Source organism: Hesperophylax consimilis, chromosome 26, assembly GCF_061612785.1.
Source record: "Hesperophylax consimilis isolate HC1 chromosome 26, BYU_Hcon_1.0, whole genome shotgun sequence".
Taxonomy (NCBI): domain Eukaryota; kingdom Metazoa; phylum Arthropoda; class Insecta; order Trichoptera; family Limnephilidae; genus Hesperophylax; species Hesperophylax consimilis.
In genome coordinates, this window is record NC_142861.1 from 13,250,489 (window position 1) to 13,268,823 (window position 18,335).

At 34.6% G+C, this 18,335-nt stretch overlaps 1 protein-coding gene across 1 annotated transcript in view; it reads right to left on the minus strand.

The window, feature by feature from the left end:
* The window catches only part of dally (division abnormally delayed protein), a 484,927-nt gene that overhangs the window by 388,166 nt on the left and 78,426 nt on the right, over positions 1–18,335 (minus strand). The gene's annotated exons all lie outside the window — the stretch shown is intronic.

Genomic DNA, 18,335 nt, shown 5'->3' on the forward strand with positions numbered 1-18,335 from the left:
TCATGACAATTCTCTGTGTAACTCTAGCCTGGAGATCACAGGATTTAAAAAATTAACGTTGAACATGAGAGTATGTACTAGTTTAAAACAGGATCCATTCTTAGTTGGCTAGTCAAAGTTTCCGCATATGGTTTATTGTATAATTTTTTGTGAAATATATCATTATTATGTAAACCGTAACCTGTACCGAAAAGTTTGGAACAAGCCTTATTATTAACATATAACTCATTAGATAAGTAAGCTTACCTACAAAATATTATTTTGTTATTCTTACATAAATCATGTATGACTACCATAATACGGGCATGAGCCTAGTACGGTAGTTGGTAATTTATAAAATAAATAAACATATATAGTGCCTGGTTCCGAGAACAGTACAGTATTGTATTGTCCTAGTAAAAACAGAAGTTTGTAGGACAAGACAATGAACCAATACATTGTCCTCGACACAGACGGGCAGGCTCACTCCGCAGGTCTTACCCTACGTCCACCGTGCTCGGCCGTATTGGACTTAAATGCACTTGGACAAGACAGTAGGATAATAGCCAGCCGCTCCATTTCGGCGAATACCGCACAAGAGTCCCAACCGTTCCCAACCTCAGTTATTTCTTTTTATTATTTAATTCGTCCTCCAACAATTTTAAAACTTCTATAGGCATAAAATACCTAATATTATTCGAGAAATCGCTCGTACCGCGCATCGTTTGTAGTATTGCACTACTGTCCTGTCCTGCGCGGTTGATGTTGTTCACGGAGTTAGGATAGGACAGTATTGTATTTGTCTTCTGTATTGTCCTCGTGTGAACTCGGCATAAGTCAAATTTTTCAACGACTTTCTCCTAAGCGCATTTTTTCATATGAATGTCCTTACTGCGTACTCAAAAGCCTAGTTATTAAAAACATATTAATTAAGGCGGGTCCCTCACGGACCGGTAAGGAATTGACATAAACCGGTTGCTGTAAGAATGGCGTTTTTGATATTTTGTTTATTTACTGGTACTAGAATTTTTCCTATATAAATTCAATATTAATTTTATAAAATTTAAGAAGTAAATAAATATTAATATTACTTAAATGGATTCACAGAGATGTAACTTACGTTTTTTATTAAGAGTCATCGTAAAACCTTCTCCATAAACCCAGTGTTTGATAAAATAATAGCTTTATACATTATTACATACATGCTTTTACTCCTTTAATACATTTAACATACTATAACAGGTCCCAAGTCTGAACCCTTTGGAACCCCCGGGTTAACGTTCCCGAACAGTAAACACGTCGCGCCGAGACAAATTACAACAAATACACCACTGGCTTCGATCAGTGGCGGGAGCGTTTCCAAAAAAGTGTAAATTGTAAGCAAACAACACAGGAAAAATAAACTTCGGATCCTATGCGCAGTATGGGATTATATACTTGGGATGGAGACGTGACTATACCGATGAGAATGGCAATGTTAGAAAAAAAGGTTTAATTTTTATTAAGTAACTTTTACACATTAGGAAAATCGTTTCTGTCGATTGTGTCTTTAAAAGCTGACACATATGCAACACAACGTTTAATCTTAATGCCAATAACATACTGGCATACGTGTTCAAACAATTGTTTTTAATAATGTCCAAACTGCTCGTGACACTAAAACCAAAGGGCATAATCTTTTACCTATCCCTTTCGCTAAAATAACTTATGGCCAAAGAAAATTTAGATTCTTTTCCACAAAGCTCTACAATTCACTTATACTGGCTATTAGACACAAAATATTCTAATTATAAATTGGACATCAAGTCTTTGATCACTAGCCAAGACAGATAAAAAATCAACAATTTTATTACAACCTTTTTAAATGTATGTATTACCAATGGTACGATATTGATTGTGTTTTATTTTGAACTAGCTGAAGTCCCCGGCATTGCTCGGGCTTGGCATAGAGTTTTTTTAGAATCAGATGCGGACTGTGACCTTCCTCTTGTTTTGAAAGTCAGTGTGCAAAATTTTATCAACCCCGCCCGCCTGCCACACACACTCTTCTTTACATAAATAAATGTAATATTATGTTTTAAACTGCGATCGTGTACAAACTAGATTTACTTTTTTTATGAAATACGTCTATTGGATTTTCTTTTTTTTTACGAGTATATATTTCGAATTAACCCGCTTAACGACATCCCATATAGCTGAAACTCAGAAGAGGGACTCGTTATCGATGAGAATGCTTTCTATAAACTTTTGGAGGCAATCAAGCACACACACACGCGGACTTATATGCATTTCTCTGAAATTGGATAACATTACAGCAGTTAATATACGAAATAATTGTTGGTACTACCGAATTGGCTCAGTTGTTAGCGCGGTTGACTCCAGACCCTGGGGATGAACGTTCAATCCCCATTCAAACTAAAAAAAATTGTATTAAAATAAAAATTTTAAAGTTCACAGAAGTTAAGAGCCAGTCTATGGAGAAGAAAGTTCAATCCCCAGTCAAACCAAAAAAAAGTTATACATTATAAATATGTAATAAAAACTAAATATAGATGTATTTTATTAAAAAAAAAAACTTTTTTTAAATTACTAATATGTAACCATTGGCTGTGGGATAATAAATCTTATAGTGTAATGCTACGTATACATACGCGAGCCGAACTGCCGAACTCAACCTCTACTTATGGGAAAGAAACTAAGCAACCGAAAATGGCGCAAAACGCCCGCGCCGCTTGCAGTTGATTCGTTCTTTCCCGTAATGCGTGGATCGGTTACCGTTTCGGTTCGCAAATGTATACGTACCATAATAAACTGCGCATGCTCTCAACACAGAATTTCCACAGATGGGCACTGTACATCATCCATGTAATGTAATTTATAAAGTTGAAAATAAAAATTTAAAAAAACTTTTTTGATATTGGGTTTATTTTGTTGCTGTCTATTTTGATTATATTCAAATAACCATTTGAAGAAGTGCTAGGTAAAGTTGAGACAGCTGTTTCGCATTCCAAATGCATTGAGAAAGTTAGGACCCCAGCATTGGAAACAGAAAAATATGTATCTACAACATTTTCTCCAATTCTTCTATCATTTCAACTAGTTTAGTATTTGTTGACAGATGACATCAATATTCATCAACGGCGCTGTCAGGATTGAGCTAGTGATAATGTTTACATTGGGAAGGGTGTTAAACAATACATCTTATAAAAAGATACATTGAAAGGCGTTTGGAATGACGGGATGGAATAATTAAAAATAATCAACACACACATGTATTGTAGTGCGTGAAATCATCAGAAATACATAAAATTAACAAATAAAATGTGTCAAAGTGGAACTTTTTTACGACTACGAACATATTTAGATTTTAATAGTTTTAAGCGAAGAACCGTAAATGCAAATGAGCAAATAAGTAGTTAAAAACTGACATAATGTAAAATTTCACTTAATATTCTAATTAGGTAAGGTTTAAAATTTTTAATTTTAATAAATTTTAGATTGGAATCGGTCAGCCAAACTTGCGTTAAAAATATAGTTTTTAAAGATCTATAAACCATGAGATTTATAGTGTGTATAAACGCAGAAGAACCCTAGAAATGCTTCCCATAAAGATTGAGAAATCAATATCGCCACTGACTTAGTACCTTTTGATTCGCGATCTGTCTCACTTACACTTGCATTACATCGTATATCGCAATCCCATTTAAATTTCATAATGACGGTGAAACACAGTTCTGCATAGAAAAAAGTGGACAGTTTTGTATTTCGTATGTCTGTAAATTTGTTTGTAGGTTTCGTTTCCCTCTCAAGATGGTGGCCGTTTTAACGGTTCAGTAAATATTCTTTTTTCAAATATGAAGTCATCGTGTTTATTTGGAATTACTTTTTTAATATTATGGTACCTATCGACAAATTGTATAATTGGTTAGCTTATTTAAATAAAGTTACTTACAATATGTGGTTTTTAATTAAGTACTTACTTTCAAATCCTATGATTTGAGAGGAAATTTTGGTTTTATTTATTGAATAAGAGAAAATTAGAAACGTACTTATTTTGGACGCGAGATCTACTGTTCACAGAACCACTAGTTCTATAAGTACAAACCATTTTCACTAAGTATAATTTGAGTTTATTTATTTATTTGCTAAGACATACACAGTACAATTAGATATTTTTAGTTATTACATAGTTGTAGTACCTATTACGTATGTCCATAAAATATCATTACGTAATTTCGCCTGAGATTGTTATAAAAGGAAGGAAGTGTGTGGATAATAATAAAAATAATAAAAGAATTGAAAACAAGAATTATAATAAGCTCACGAATTGTAATTGAATGTTAATAAATAGGAGTTTTGAAAAATGATGTGAAAATATTTTTGAAATATGTCATGCTAAGAAATTTAATAAGTTAGTTTTGTATGTTAGAAAGGAATCATGAAAGATGTCTAAATGTAGTAATTTTTCGTAATGGGTGTATGTTGTGATTGCGCGAGTAATAACTGAATTTAAAGAAAAAGTTTAAAAATGTTGAAAATGAAGTTAGTCGGTTACCCGATGTGAGTATAGAATTTGGTCAACCCACCGGTCAACGACTAACGACCAACCCATACCAACTTTCCACAACTAGGACCGTGAAGAGCAGTGTATGAAAAATAATTGTACTATTCTGAAAAGTGTTTGTTTTGTACTACCATGTGTGTTTCATTAGAAAGCTTTAATTTTTTAAACAGTGCGAGCATAAAACAAAGCAGATTAGGGCCACGATTGCCGCCATTCATTCCGGAGAAACAGTAGAAGTAGAAACTCATAATGTACGGTATAAAAAATTCATGGTGCCCCTCGCAACATTTCGGAGCTTTGTTCAAAAGCTGGGAGGGACGTGAGATGGGGTGAGCGGTGGAGAAATTTCAGCTGAGGATACGTTACGATATGACGTAAAAGAGGAATCTTCTGTTTCTAAAAGCTTAAAGTTACAAACGAGTTGTAGGCTTGGATATAAACACTGTTCCAGGGGTGTTTGTTTACCAACTCAGTGAAAAGAGTCGAAGGATGTCAAGGGATTAAAAAGTCGCCTTGTCCAAAATCCTTTCCATTTTCATTCGTGTGGTTATTTCAGTGAATTGGTCCATTGCTAGAGTTTATCCTCTAACGGAAGTATGTATGAAACGAAATGGAAGATAACAGATCGCCAAAGAGGTTTCTGTATAATGATGCAGGACAAAGGAGTGCGGTGGGAAATTAGAGATCCGGAAAGTTTTTAGAAAAAAACTGCATCCTTAGACATAAGGAACAGGAGAATAACAGAAGGATACCAGTAGAAGTGAAGGCGTTTCCTCTTGCTCGATGGTTGTAGCACCCATAATGATGTTGTTAGCTTTATTTGATGTCTTCCCTATGAAATTGTTGATTGAAATCTGTTCGGAATCATTCTGCTAATGTAGCATCATAAAGAAGAAATCTAGAAGTGCCTTTCTTACAAATTTGAATGGAAAAAAATGCCCATTATCCCCGCGCTTTATTGTATTGAAAATTTAAGCCCCGATTGGACAAATATTTGGATCACGAAACACGTCCACAAAGCATTTATTGTGTTCTTATTTATTATATACACCATAACATACAGTATGAGAGGCAAAATGTATTTAAAAATCTTTAGTTTGAGTAGCAGTGTAAAACTTTTGCCTAATTTGATATTTTGAAAAGACGAAGAATGCCATGAAAAAAATGCCAACCGAAAATTAGAAGCCACCGATCTTAAAAGTTGATTACACAAATTCGATACATTTAATTGGTTTACATAAATTCAAAGTTGTAGCTATCCTACGGTTAAGTAATCCGGTGCCGTGGGTGGGAAAACTTTTCACCGTCTGGCAATAAAACAACCTTTTTATATAATCCGATACAATGGAGAACAGGCCCGGTATTACAAGTCAATGATATCCAGATTCGGATTACATAGCGCACTAAGGCAGGGAATCGGATAAAGAGGTTATCTCGGAGTCGGATCGTAAATTAACGAATCAGAAAGGAATGGTTTTACGATCACTTTGATTTAAAGTACAAAGTAATTTAGAGTGGCTTTATTTTGTAGCGTTACTTCAACAAAGATAATGACGCTGCTGATTAATTATTTTTAAATCATCCAGCATCCGTAGTAAAAAGGCAAGGGCATGAACTACAGATGTTGCAAGCTTGATTCCTTTTTTTCGTCGCTGGTGTCTTCTCCTATCATTGGTTTGTTATATTATCTTCTCTTATCTGAAATTGACATCATGAATTTTTTTTTCAAAATTATAAATAACTAACCATTATAGACATTCAAATTATTAGACGAGCCAATCAGGAAAAGGGGAGCGAACCAATTTCCGCGAGATTTGCCAATAAATTAATCTGACAGTATACAGGCAACTCGCATTGTAATATCACCATTCGGTCAGCAATGGCGCGCTAATTACTGGCTGCATAAAACTACATATCCCAAGTCGGCTGAACGAAAGTTCCAAGAAAGTTTCCAAAATTTAATATTTTGTTAATTTAATTTAATTTTTTATTTTATATAGGGTTTTCGAATAACAGGAGTTATTTTGATATTCAATCGTAAAAGATCAATGGTTTCGTTGCTTGTGTGGCACGTAGCGCCGTCTTCTTGGAAGTAAACGTTGTCCAGATCAATACCATCCAATTCCGGTAATAAAAAATCATTAATCATCTCTCGATAGCGATCCATTCACCGTAACTGTTGCTCCAGCCTCATTGTCGAAAAAGTAAGGTCCAATGACTCCGCCGGACCATAAACCGCACCAAACAGTCACACTTTGAGGATAGAGAGGCTTTTCAACAATAACTCTTGTGTTTTCCGAGCCTCAGATGCGACAATTTCGCTTGTTGACGAAGCCACCGAGGTGGAAATGGGCCTCATCACTCAAGATGATTTGCATTTGATTCACTCAAGTGAATTTTAAAAATTTCAATGCGTTGTTGAAGCGTGTATCGTTCCATTTTTATTAATGGCGTAGTTTCTACTTGTCAAATGTTAAAAATGACAGCTTCAGAAGTAACATCTATTAATGAAATAGCGGGCTATTCAAAATAACAACTCTTATTGGAAAACCCTATATAATAGAAACAAACAGTACATGATTTAGAGTTGAAACAATATACAGGAATAAGATACTTCATGTTGTGTACCTATGATATGTTTCCTTGTAATGTTTGGTAAGTGGTATGTTTAATCATTGAATACAATATTATTGATTCTCAAACGAAAAGGATACAGTCGCATCTACCGTATATTTTTATGATTTTTCCGTTGCAAATTTTCGTTTAAGAATCGCTAATATTATCTTCATTGGTTGATAAAATATAAAAATTTGAGGTTTCTTTCTCTTTATGGTATTCCGAAAATAAAAATAATATTTTGTTAAACTGTTTCGTTAAAATACTTTTAAAAATGTATCCGCCTAACTTATTTTTAGCGTTGCTAAAACAACCCGATTTGAAAGCCGTTCGGTTTTTAAACCTTTTTACGTACACTACGATTCTGCGCAGAAAAGTCCACAATGGACTGCGTTGCAAACCGTTGCCTTAATTTATTTTTCTGCGCATGGTCTGGTTATTTCAATGCGCGCTCTTCGGTGGTTAATGTACGACTGATGTCATAATTTATTTAAATCACTCTCCAATCCATCTGGTGCCAAAATATGTTATCCTGGTTTGCCTCTAGCTCTTCGAAATGATACCCAAATTTCATGTTTGGGCAAGTCTATTAATTTGGATGTCTATGGTAACCATGTAGAATCTACTTGGTCACAATCAATATCAATCACCACCTCATTAAGAAAACCCCGATACTTTCCATATTCCTTTCCAAAGAACCAACATAACCTTCTCCCAACCTCTTCCGCGATGTGTTGACTATATTATAACATCCACTGTAGTGGCAAGATTCCGTGTTACAGGTTGTTGTAATTACACCGTTGTTGGATGGTTGGTATATTCTTTGTTATTCCTATCTTATATTTTTTTAATGTTCACACTCTGTCAGTTGTGTGCCACTGACTTAGTACCTTTTGGTTCTAGACCATTTCGCACGCAGTCTGTCACTCTTATACCAGCCTGAAATTATATATCGCCATCACATTTGAATTTCGTAATCAAGGTGAAACGGAGTTTTGTATGGAAATATAGGCCGAAATCGGGCTTATATTTGGATCACGTAACACACCCACAAGGCACTTCTCGTGTTTATCTTTATTCGATTAATTATAAATATACTATTTTCTTACATTTTGTAGGTACCTTTATATTTGTTTTACGTTATATTTTAAGCTCATTATTTTATATTTATGTTAATGGCACATGTTGTGCAGTTTAGGATTGAATAAAGAAAGTCATTTGATTTTAACATCGATTCAACTATCAGATTTCTCAAATAGCCCCATTTTAAACATGTTCCTCTTCCCTAAACCTTCTTTTAATCCCTTTTTCTTAACCCCCTCCACCTCGCCCACCCACAAAATTTCATCTCTCCTCTTCTATATTATCTGTACACTGTAACTCTGTAATTAATTTAGTATTTTTTATAAAACCTTGATGGAGGAATCTAAACCGGTTATTATGCTCAAATAAAATGGTATTCAAACTAAGTTATGTGCTAATTATGTATACCCACAACGTGATTGCTACATCTGAAAACATTTATTTTATTTCGATGCAGTTTGCCATCTGCATTCAGCTGTTAATTTAATGTCATCAAACCATCTTGTTTGAATGGTCCCACGGTCGCAAACCGAGGACTTGGAGATTGTTATTGTTTTGTTATGGAGCTATGAACTTCGTCGTAGGGCTCAAGCTCCTTGGCTTTGAACCCAGAGGTCACAGGTTCATAACCAGTGGCGGCTCGTGACTTTTGAGTTTGATAGAGCGCTAAGTTTTAAAAATTCAACATTATTGTTTGTTTAGTTCTAAACGATTTTTTTTAAATTAGATTTTTTGAATTCTAATACAAAAATCAAATTTTCGAAATAAAAAGTTTTCGGCTTCAACAATCTTAATAACGCCATTTTTTTAATATTAGCACTCTAGCGCACCCAAATGTCACATCATAACCCGGCGTAAATAAACGAATACTGTATTTATGTGGACTTTTGCACAAATATAACATAGATAAATTAAATTTTGTATATTTGAACCACTTTTCGGAATGAAACTTCGTAGAAAATCAAAATATCGCCGTAGTAGAGAGACTACCATTTAGAATCGAAAATTTACTTCAAAAGGCTCAAATTTTTTTTCATTGCTCCATTGGGTTGATTTAAAAAAAAATGGCGCTGCATACATCATCCAAGTATTATAATCAAGCTTAATTTTATGATCTTAGATCTGATCTATGTTAAATAGGGAAATAGGAATATTTTTTATCCTACCTGCACAAGATTTCACTGGCCTGGGCATCGATTTTCGACGAAGTCATTCCACTTCGTTCAATTGTTCGAGTAGAACGATTTTCGACGATTGACGTATGTGAGTATGTACCTTCGTCGAGACTCGAGAATAAGAACGTCGAGCAATGAATATACTTTCGACGGCGATTGCAAGCGGCGCGGATTGGAGAATCGCTACCCTGAACCAGTACTATTGTATATCCATAGACTGAATGAGACGGAGAAGGGAAAGGTAATTCATATCCAGTCAGTAAATGCAGCAAAATCCTTTATTTATACATAACATAACTTTTTGGACATAGTTTTATACAAGCTTTTCGAGTACAATACTAGGCGCGTGCCCGTACTACAGAAGAAATTTTTGTATGTGTGCATATGTAATACCTGTAAATTGTTAAATAAACTGTTTTCTGTATTAATATAATGAGGAAATCGATTATTTTTTTTTTTATTTTTTTTTTTTTTTATTGAATAAATAGTTAATACATAATATCAAAAAACAAGTCCTGCTAAGCCGATTGAATTGGTTTGTCAACAGGTGCTTAAAGTTAGTTTCAAATACATTTTTTAAAGTTATAATTTACATCTTATATCTACACAATTAACAATTTTTTCATACAATATTTCATACATATTAAAATAAATATTTTTTTCCGATAGCCAATTTTTCACCATATATTTAACCTTATTCATAGATTTACATTGCTTTATAGTGTCAGGTAATAAATTAAATATCTTCGGTATGTTGTATTCAAACGTTCTCTGTCCGTATTTATTATTAAATTTCGGAACTATTAACCCGTCATTGCGCGTGAATCTAGTACTGTATTTATGTTCTAATTTTTCTTTATGCTGCGGGGTAAATATATACTGAATTATGATTTTTTGCCATAGTATAGCCTTAACAGGTAAAATTTTGGCACTCTGAAACAGCAACGGTGTATTATGTCTCTGTTTAAAAATATTAGGGACGACTATTCTCTGTCCACGATAAGAACGACCTGTTGGAGTACCAAATTAGGTTCGTTCTGCGCATACCACCCCCCCGCTCCTTTCCTTCGCCATCGCTCGGCTATCTCCGGCAATCTTCGCTGACAATTCGTTATTCGTTAGTGCCTGCGCTTAGAGAAATTAACCCATTCAGACCCTGCTATAAAATGGATGTTCAGCCGATATGTCCGAATTCATTATCACCAATTACGAAAAACAAAAAAGGACAGGTAAACATTATTTATGTGTTATTTGTATGACTATTCGATTTACAACAATGCATTTTTATAATTCAAGGATATAGATAGGTAATATATGTATAAAATTTGTGAATGTTGGTGTTGATCGGTTTTTTTTTATGTTTATAGGTGGTGCACAAACCTCAACGGACAATGATAATAAATATGTATCGAAAAAAAATTTCGGAATATCGATCACATTGTTGATGAACTAGAGGACAATAATGATAATTCGTTAGCTTTTGAAATTTCAAATGAATCATCTGAGGAAAATTATTTTTTTTTTTAATGGCAATGATGATATTTTCAACTTTGGATTGATTTCTTAGCCGATTTGATAAATCTGATGCCTAATAAAGTACAATATGTATTGTAATACTATCATCATCATTATTTGAATGTATTAAAATGTTTTAATTTTTTATTTTATTTATCGGTAGGAAAATAAATTAAATAATTAATTTGTTAAAAAAGTGGGTCTAAATGTGTTAACGCTCGTCCTTTTAGGAGTGGGGCGAAGGGGCGGAGACATGCGCGTCCACGGGTTGTTCTAAAGTTGGACCGAGAATAGTAATTTTACAATTGCGTTTTGTACAACTTGGACTTGTTTCAGATTGGTTATACTAGTATTTCCCCATATGGTTAATCCATATCTTATAATAGATTCTGCCATTGACATATAAATTATTTTAAGTGTTTCAATTGATAGGAAAAAATTTAATGTGTACATTCTGCCAGCAATTGATCTGAGTCTTTTACAGGTTTTTTTAATATGTTTGTCCCATTTGAAAAAGCAATCTACTGTAACACCAAGATAGACATATTCTGTAACTAATTCTAAGCTTTCACATTTACAATTAGTCGGGATATTTTTATGGATGCAATTAAAACTATGAGAAATAATATTAGGATTAAATTGAAATCTGGCATTAGGTGATCTTATATGCATAACTTTGGTTTTTTTAGCATTTATTAATAGTCCTGCATCATGTGACCATTTACAAAGTTGATTAAAGTCAATTTGCATGAGTTCAATTGCAATTTTTAGATCTTTATGTGATATGACCAATGCCGTATCATCTGCAAATACAAAATGTTTAACAAAAGAGAAAAGTTTTTTCATTATAGTTACATAAATTATATATAGTGTAGGTCCCAATATGGAACCTTGTGGAACTCCTGAAGATACATTCTTTGTTTTACTAAAAGTATTATTTATTTTGGTACATATTTTTCTATTTCTAAGATAATCTTTAAATAAATTATTAATAAATTATTGGTTTCTCAGTTAATTAAATTGCACATGTATAAACCAACCTATTGTAAAGTCTTGATATATAAATAACTTCACTTGTTGAAAGAATGGAAACATGGGTTTTAAAAATAAAAAAAGCTGGGCGAAAGCTGTTTTCGTTACAGGAATTATGCATTTTAGGTCTAATGAGTAACGGGAATGAATTTTATGTAGTGTTTTTTTTCGTATATGAAAATTGTCTTTATGAATAATATTTTTATATTAGTTCTATAAAAAAAATCTCTCATGGCTTATGTCATCTTTGGGAATGCTGTGTCGATGGTCTTTTTATGGAAAAGAAGTTCTGGAAAGGAAAAGCAATGCGGGGTGGGCAGGAATCTGGAGGTTAATGTGTCCAGGAATGACGGCCGTATGAATCCATCCCACCCCCCAAGGTGCAAGGCAATGGGTCGAGTGAGTCCGGCTGGAGAAGTCAAAAGTTCTCCGTCAACCAATCTCCCGATCCGACCCGCCAGGTGGGCAAACGAATCTGCCACAAAGACAAAATTACTAATGAATTCGGGTACCCCTGCTAAGTCACCAAACGTAGCGAACTATTAATGGTTACCGGGGTGACAGTACCTATACTCGCCTCCAAATTGAAAACATATGTAAAAACACATTTAAGATAAACAATACCACAATAAATTCCATTGATAAAAACACAACGTTTTACTAATACAAATACCGCCCAATAATAATAAATTTCTACCAACTTATTTTTTTTAAATAATAACCCAAAAATATTCGCGACAAGCCGATTTACGAGTAGGTAGGTGCAGCTTACGAAAGTACCAAGTCCTTTTTGTCCGTGATCCGAATACAGACGAGGCGTTTTGTTCGTGTCAAGGGGGCGTTATATTGTATCGTCTATACGCGATGCATCCGTCTACTCAGTACAGGATTGAAATATGCTAACCAATAATTCTTCTTCGCGGAACTCCGCATGCGTGTTTTGCTTGCAAATTGAAGGATTTAACAATAATGTAACTTATCGGACACTTAAGGATGATATAAATTATGGATTGGGTTTAATGATTAAGAAATATGGGAATAAACTTTGCGTTCCAACTGGCTAACTTAAGTTCTCACTTACTTGAGTTGCTTTTGCTACACTTGAGATATTTACGTTCGTCAAGTTGCTATCGGACAAGTTTCCTGAGAACCAAATCCGACTCACAACATTCCAGAATACGTATACTGAAATACCGGTACTTAGAATACGTTTTGTCATCAAGTACCAGAAAATCGCCTACACCAATGCTTCAATTATCAATTTGCGATGCGGGTACCGCTACCCCGGGAATCATTTATTGGATAACTAACGCCTCTGCCATAGGTCACCCCGAGTGGTTTGCTGCGTTTGGTGGTTTAGCAGGGGTGCCCGGGTTCATCGGTGAAAAGTGTTCAGGATGCGCTAGCCCACCAATGTGCCAGATCGAGAGGCTGGTTTCGGGAGATCCTTTGACCTTTCCAACTGGTCAATTCATACGTCACTCCTGGACACACTGATTCCTAGATTCCTGCCCAACCCTCATACCTTTTACCTTCCTAGAACTTCCTAAAACTTCCTTCCCTTAAAAAAGCTCCATACAGCATCCCAAAAGATGTCATAGGTCCTGAGGAAAATTGATTTCATAAATTAGTTAATGTAAAAAAATGCTTTTTTGGAACCTTCCGTCCATCCACCAACCGATCCATCGAGATAATTGAAAAAATCGAGTGCGGAGAAAGCAAATCTCTCTCCGTCTTTTGTTATCTAATTTTTGAACAGTCTATATTTGAACTTCGATTTTTCACGCAATTTTCGACTGGTTCTAAATATTCTTCAATTCGCTGCATCTTTTCACGGTAGTATTTGTAACATATCTGGGAAAAGCGCTCGCTAGATAACTCACATAATTTATGAAATAGTTTAACTTTGTTGTAACTTCGCGGAACTATGTCATTCCAAATTTCGGGGAATGTTGTGAGGCTGAAGTTAATAGGGAGAAGTAGGAGATGGGGAGATGTTGGAAAGTAAGAATTAATGCTTAAGTATTAGTTGTTATCGATATGTCAAATGTAAACCGCCGTTGATGGTCGTAATAGAGCGTTGGATATCCGACCTCAAACTAAGTAGATCCAATGTTTTCATTCCGCGTCTCATCACCATGTATATATAGATTACAATGTTTCATACATAAGGTGCAGGTAAATCATTTTAAAAGAGCCCTTGTTTGTGTGGTGGTGAACTGGATGGATAAAAACTATTTTTGTTTAGGAAGCTGAAGAATGAAAAAAAAAGAACACTGTCGAATTGAATTGTGAGTCTAAATTAAACTGGTAAATATCCAAAACATAAACGAAATTAAAAAAGTTTACTACGATTTGTGTCAATCACTAATAGAGTACGGGATAACTGGTTGGGGTCTCCCTTGAGCACTCACACAGAGCGGCTCAACATAGCCCACAAAGCAGTAAAAGACAATTGTAAAAGTTCAGGTTAGAACTCCGACAGAAAAAAATATTTAAAAACTTCAAGTAAATGTACAAAAACTTAACTCAAAAAATATTTTATTTAAAATAAAAAAAAAATATCTAAATACTCCACTGCCCAACATAAATACTCAACCAGAGCAATAAGCCAAAATATACTGGTTACTCCCAGTTTGAACACATCTTTTAGACATAGAAATATTAAATTCTATGCTACGAAATTACACAACGCTCTAACAAATCAAACAAAAAAAATAACGGAAATGAATATATTCAAAACAAAAGTAAAAACATGGCTAGAAGAATAAAGAGATATTCAACTTAAAAATATTATAAGACAAAAGTTTAAAAACTACGGGACGCCTCAGAACAGGAAACCCTAGTGAGAAGGACTGAGAAAAATAGAGAAGTTATACTTATATTATACTTTACACCTACATCGTGTACAAACTTTGCAATTGCAACTAGTAAAAAAAATAAACGTCGTTGCGCGCCCAGTATCTTTGGCCATTTGCGGGGTATAAGGGAACTGCGGACGGGTGGTCCAAACTAGTTTGCAAAACTTTATTTTAATACTATCGATATGCACAAATACATTCAAACGCGTTCTCTTTAAAATGGTTTGCCTCTATCTAATAACAAATACATATTGTACATATTTAATAATAATAACAAACTTGCCAATTCCTCGCCTCCATAGTTAAATATTGAATTTAAGGAATATACAAAATGATAAAGACGTTTTTTAACATAACTAATTTGATATGATTTAAGATTTTCACGGCCAAAAGTATTTTTGTTATTTGTTTTTGGGGTATTATGCCGTGTTGCGCTAACTCCTTCTTTAGCCAACGTTTCGGACAGCATTGCAGTGTCCATCATCAGGGCAGATGTCTTATTTGAGGTTGTGTTAAAATGTGAGCTTAAGTATGAGGTTGTGATACCGTGTTGCCAGCTCCAACCCTCTGAGCTAACATTAACGTATCATTTTTTTATTTATAGTGGTTTTCTTCGTTATACTCTTATTTTCTTCGGATACACCAGAGCAGAGTGGTGATTTCGAAACTTCAACCTCGTTTTGAGAAACTATGCTCAGAAAAGCAAGCACATCCTTCTCATTAATACCAAAGAAAAAAAAATGCTTTTTTATCTTTTTTGTTTGCTTCCATTTTTGTGTTTATGTTGTGTTCTTTATTTTCTAATAAAAAAATTAGATACTATTTGGAATTTTTCTGACAAATTGTTATTAGGTAACGTACCCATACTACGTGAACCGTTCAGGGGGGGGCTTCAAAATACTTTGTTTGGTACAAATGAGCGGCGGGGGGCTTAGATTTTTAGTCACCGGGGGGGGGGAGCGTCGCAAAAATATGGCAACTTCCCAAGGGCGTCACAGTTGAAAAAAGTTTGGGAAGCCCTGCACTAGTGGTTATACTGAAATATTTACCGGCCCTAAGACTGATCCTCTTAGGTTAAGATGATTAACGCGCGCAACATGGTATCACATCTACATACAAAACACTCACTTAACCACAATCCACACATCTGCCCTGATGATGAACACTACGTCCGAAACGTTGGCTGGAAGAGGAAGCGCAACACGGCATAGTAACCTAAAAATTATTCACGATTAACACTTAACAAGTGATTTTTAACGACAAATTCAAGCTAATAAATGTTTGTTGGGCAAAAATTGAATAAGAAAATTCCGTGACAATCCTAAAGAATGATAACTACAACGCTACGTGTTTGGTTCAAGGCTATTTGCAGGAAACTTTTTCTAAGATCTAGGTATTTAAAAAAATTAATTCAGGTAAAACGATAAAATATAAAAACTCGTGTAATCTAAAGTTAAAGCACCTGGGCTAGTGACCTTCGCCTTTACAAAACGTTACGCTTTACACGTTTTTTCAATAGAGTATATACGTGTAAAAAAACATGACAAAGAATCGGTAAAAAAAACAGCAGCCAGGTAATTTGCAATAACTGTTCCCGACGCCCAGCCACCGTAACCGAATCTCAGACAAAGTGGCGTCAGGGGCATGCTCTTAATTCTAGCCTCGCGGAAAATAAACGTAAAAATAGACACTGAGAAAATCGGTTAACATTTATGGGCGAAATTAAATTGACATGGAAACTGAATTACGACGAGAATAAACAAGGTGAATTTTGGAGTAGAATTATAAAGCTGAAGAAGCTTTCCTATGGTTATGATTTGAAATTTTCGCGGCCAAAAGTATAATAGTGATTTATTTTAGGGTATCACGCCGTGTTGCGCTACCTCCTTCTTTTTGGGAATTTCAATTTCCTCCGTAATTAGGAGTGCTCTATGCGTTTTGGGTCTTCCCATATTAATAAAGACGACAAGACTAAGCTCAAAAGTTCTTTAATCCTAAACGCAGAAAACCATTTTAAATTATACTGTAAAACCAGCTCTGAGAGGATAGGATCTGGCAACATGGTTTCGAATCTACATCATTCAAGCACAAATTTCACCACAATCTTCGATTACACGTCTGCCCTGATGATGTACACTCTACTGCTGTCCAAAACGTTGGCTAAGGAATGGGGAAGCGCAAAATGGCATAATACCCCAAAAATAAAACCTAATTTCCTATGTTTAGCTCTTCCGATTGATAAATCCAGAAAAAGATTGATAGAAACTTACATAGTTGAAGAAAAAAAGATAATTTCATCAAACATATTAATTTCGATTATCCGTGCTGTGTTATTCAGATCCGCGTGAAATCTGGTTCAATAAAATCATATTTGCTTTGAATTTAAGTATCATTTTCAAAATTGGAACAGATTATTTGAAGTATTGCCCACTTATAATATAATACTTTTTAAACAGAAGATATTTTTATTTACTTTTTTTAATTCGAAATAATTCAGACTAATAAAATTTAAATATTGAAAACAAAAAATAAATAAAATAGTTTTCTGATAAATTGCAATTTTGAAAATGAAACTAAAATTTAAAGCCAATTTGAGTTCATTGAAGGAGAACAATTTCACGCAGGATAAAACATCACAAAAAACAGGAAATAAAACGTTTGATTAATTGTTTATTTAATAAATTTGTGAATTTGGTGTGCCCTTTTGAAAAAAATGTATTAATTTTTTTCTTTTAATCCGGATTTGTCTTTCGGGATTTGGCGTTATCCGATGTCGCGTTACTATGCAAACTCTAAAAAACAAACTAAAAAAGGCCAAACTAGCGCTTCAATTTAACCGGAACACTACCTAACTAACTAACCATCACACCGTTTTACCGCAAGGGTAGGCAGAGCGGACGGACCGCCAAACAACTCGGTCATGGCACACACTTCTTGCCTCATCCACATTCGCACATCGTCTCATACATACTCTTCTATTATTCTGACTCTTGACATGGCCCGACTAGTATCTGATTCACTTGACAGTGTCATCCCCAACTTCTGCTTCCATTTGCACTTGCGTCATATATTCTCCTTACACTCCTTTCTTCGCTCATTCGCTCTACATTCCCAAACCATATAAGCGTACTTTTCTTAATCTTACTCATTATGCTTACATCATCCTTGCACTTTTTGCGGATCTTCACATTTCTCAAACGACCACACATGGTTTTACCACACAAACGCCTCAGAGATCTCATTTCTACAGCATTCAGTCAATATTAGCTGAAATGATATTAAATAATTCAATTTCTATATAACATATTTTTTCAACGTTCCGGTTGCTAATACTGCTGAATTCGAGGACTGGCTGAACGGTAGTGTGAAAAGCGATAATATATTATCTGCCAATCACACACTCTGTGAATGAATATATAAAGGTGGATTGTGTAAGAAAGGCAATCATTTACGGAGAAAGCTCCACAGTGTTTAAATCGTTTGTCTTCGTTCCAGTAAAATATCGGACCA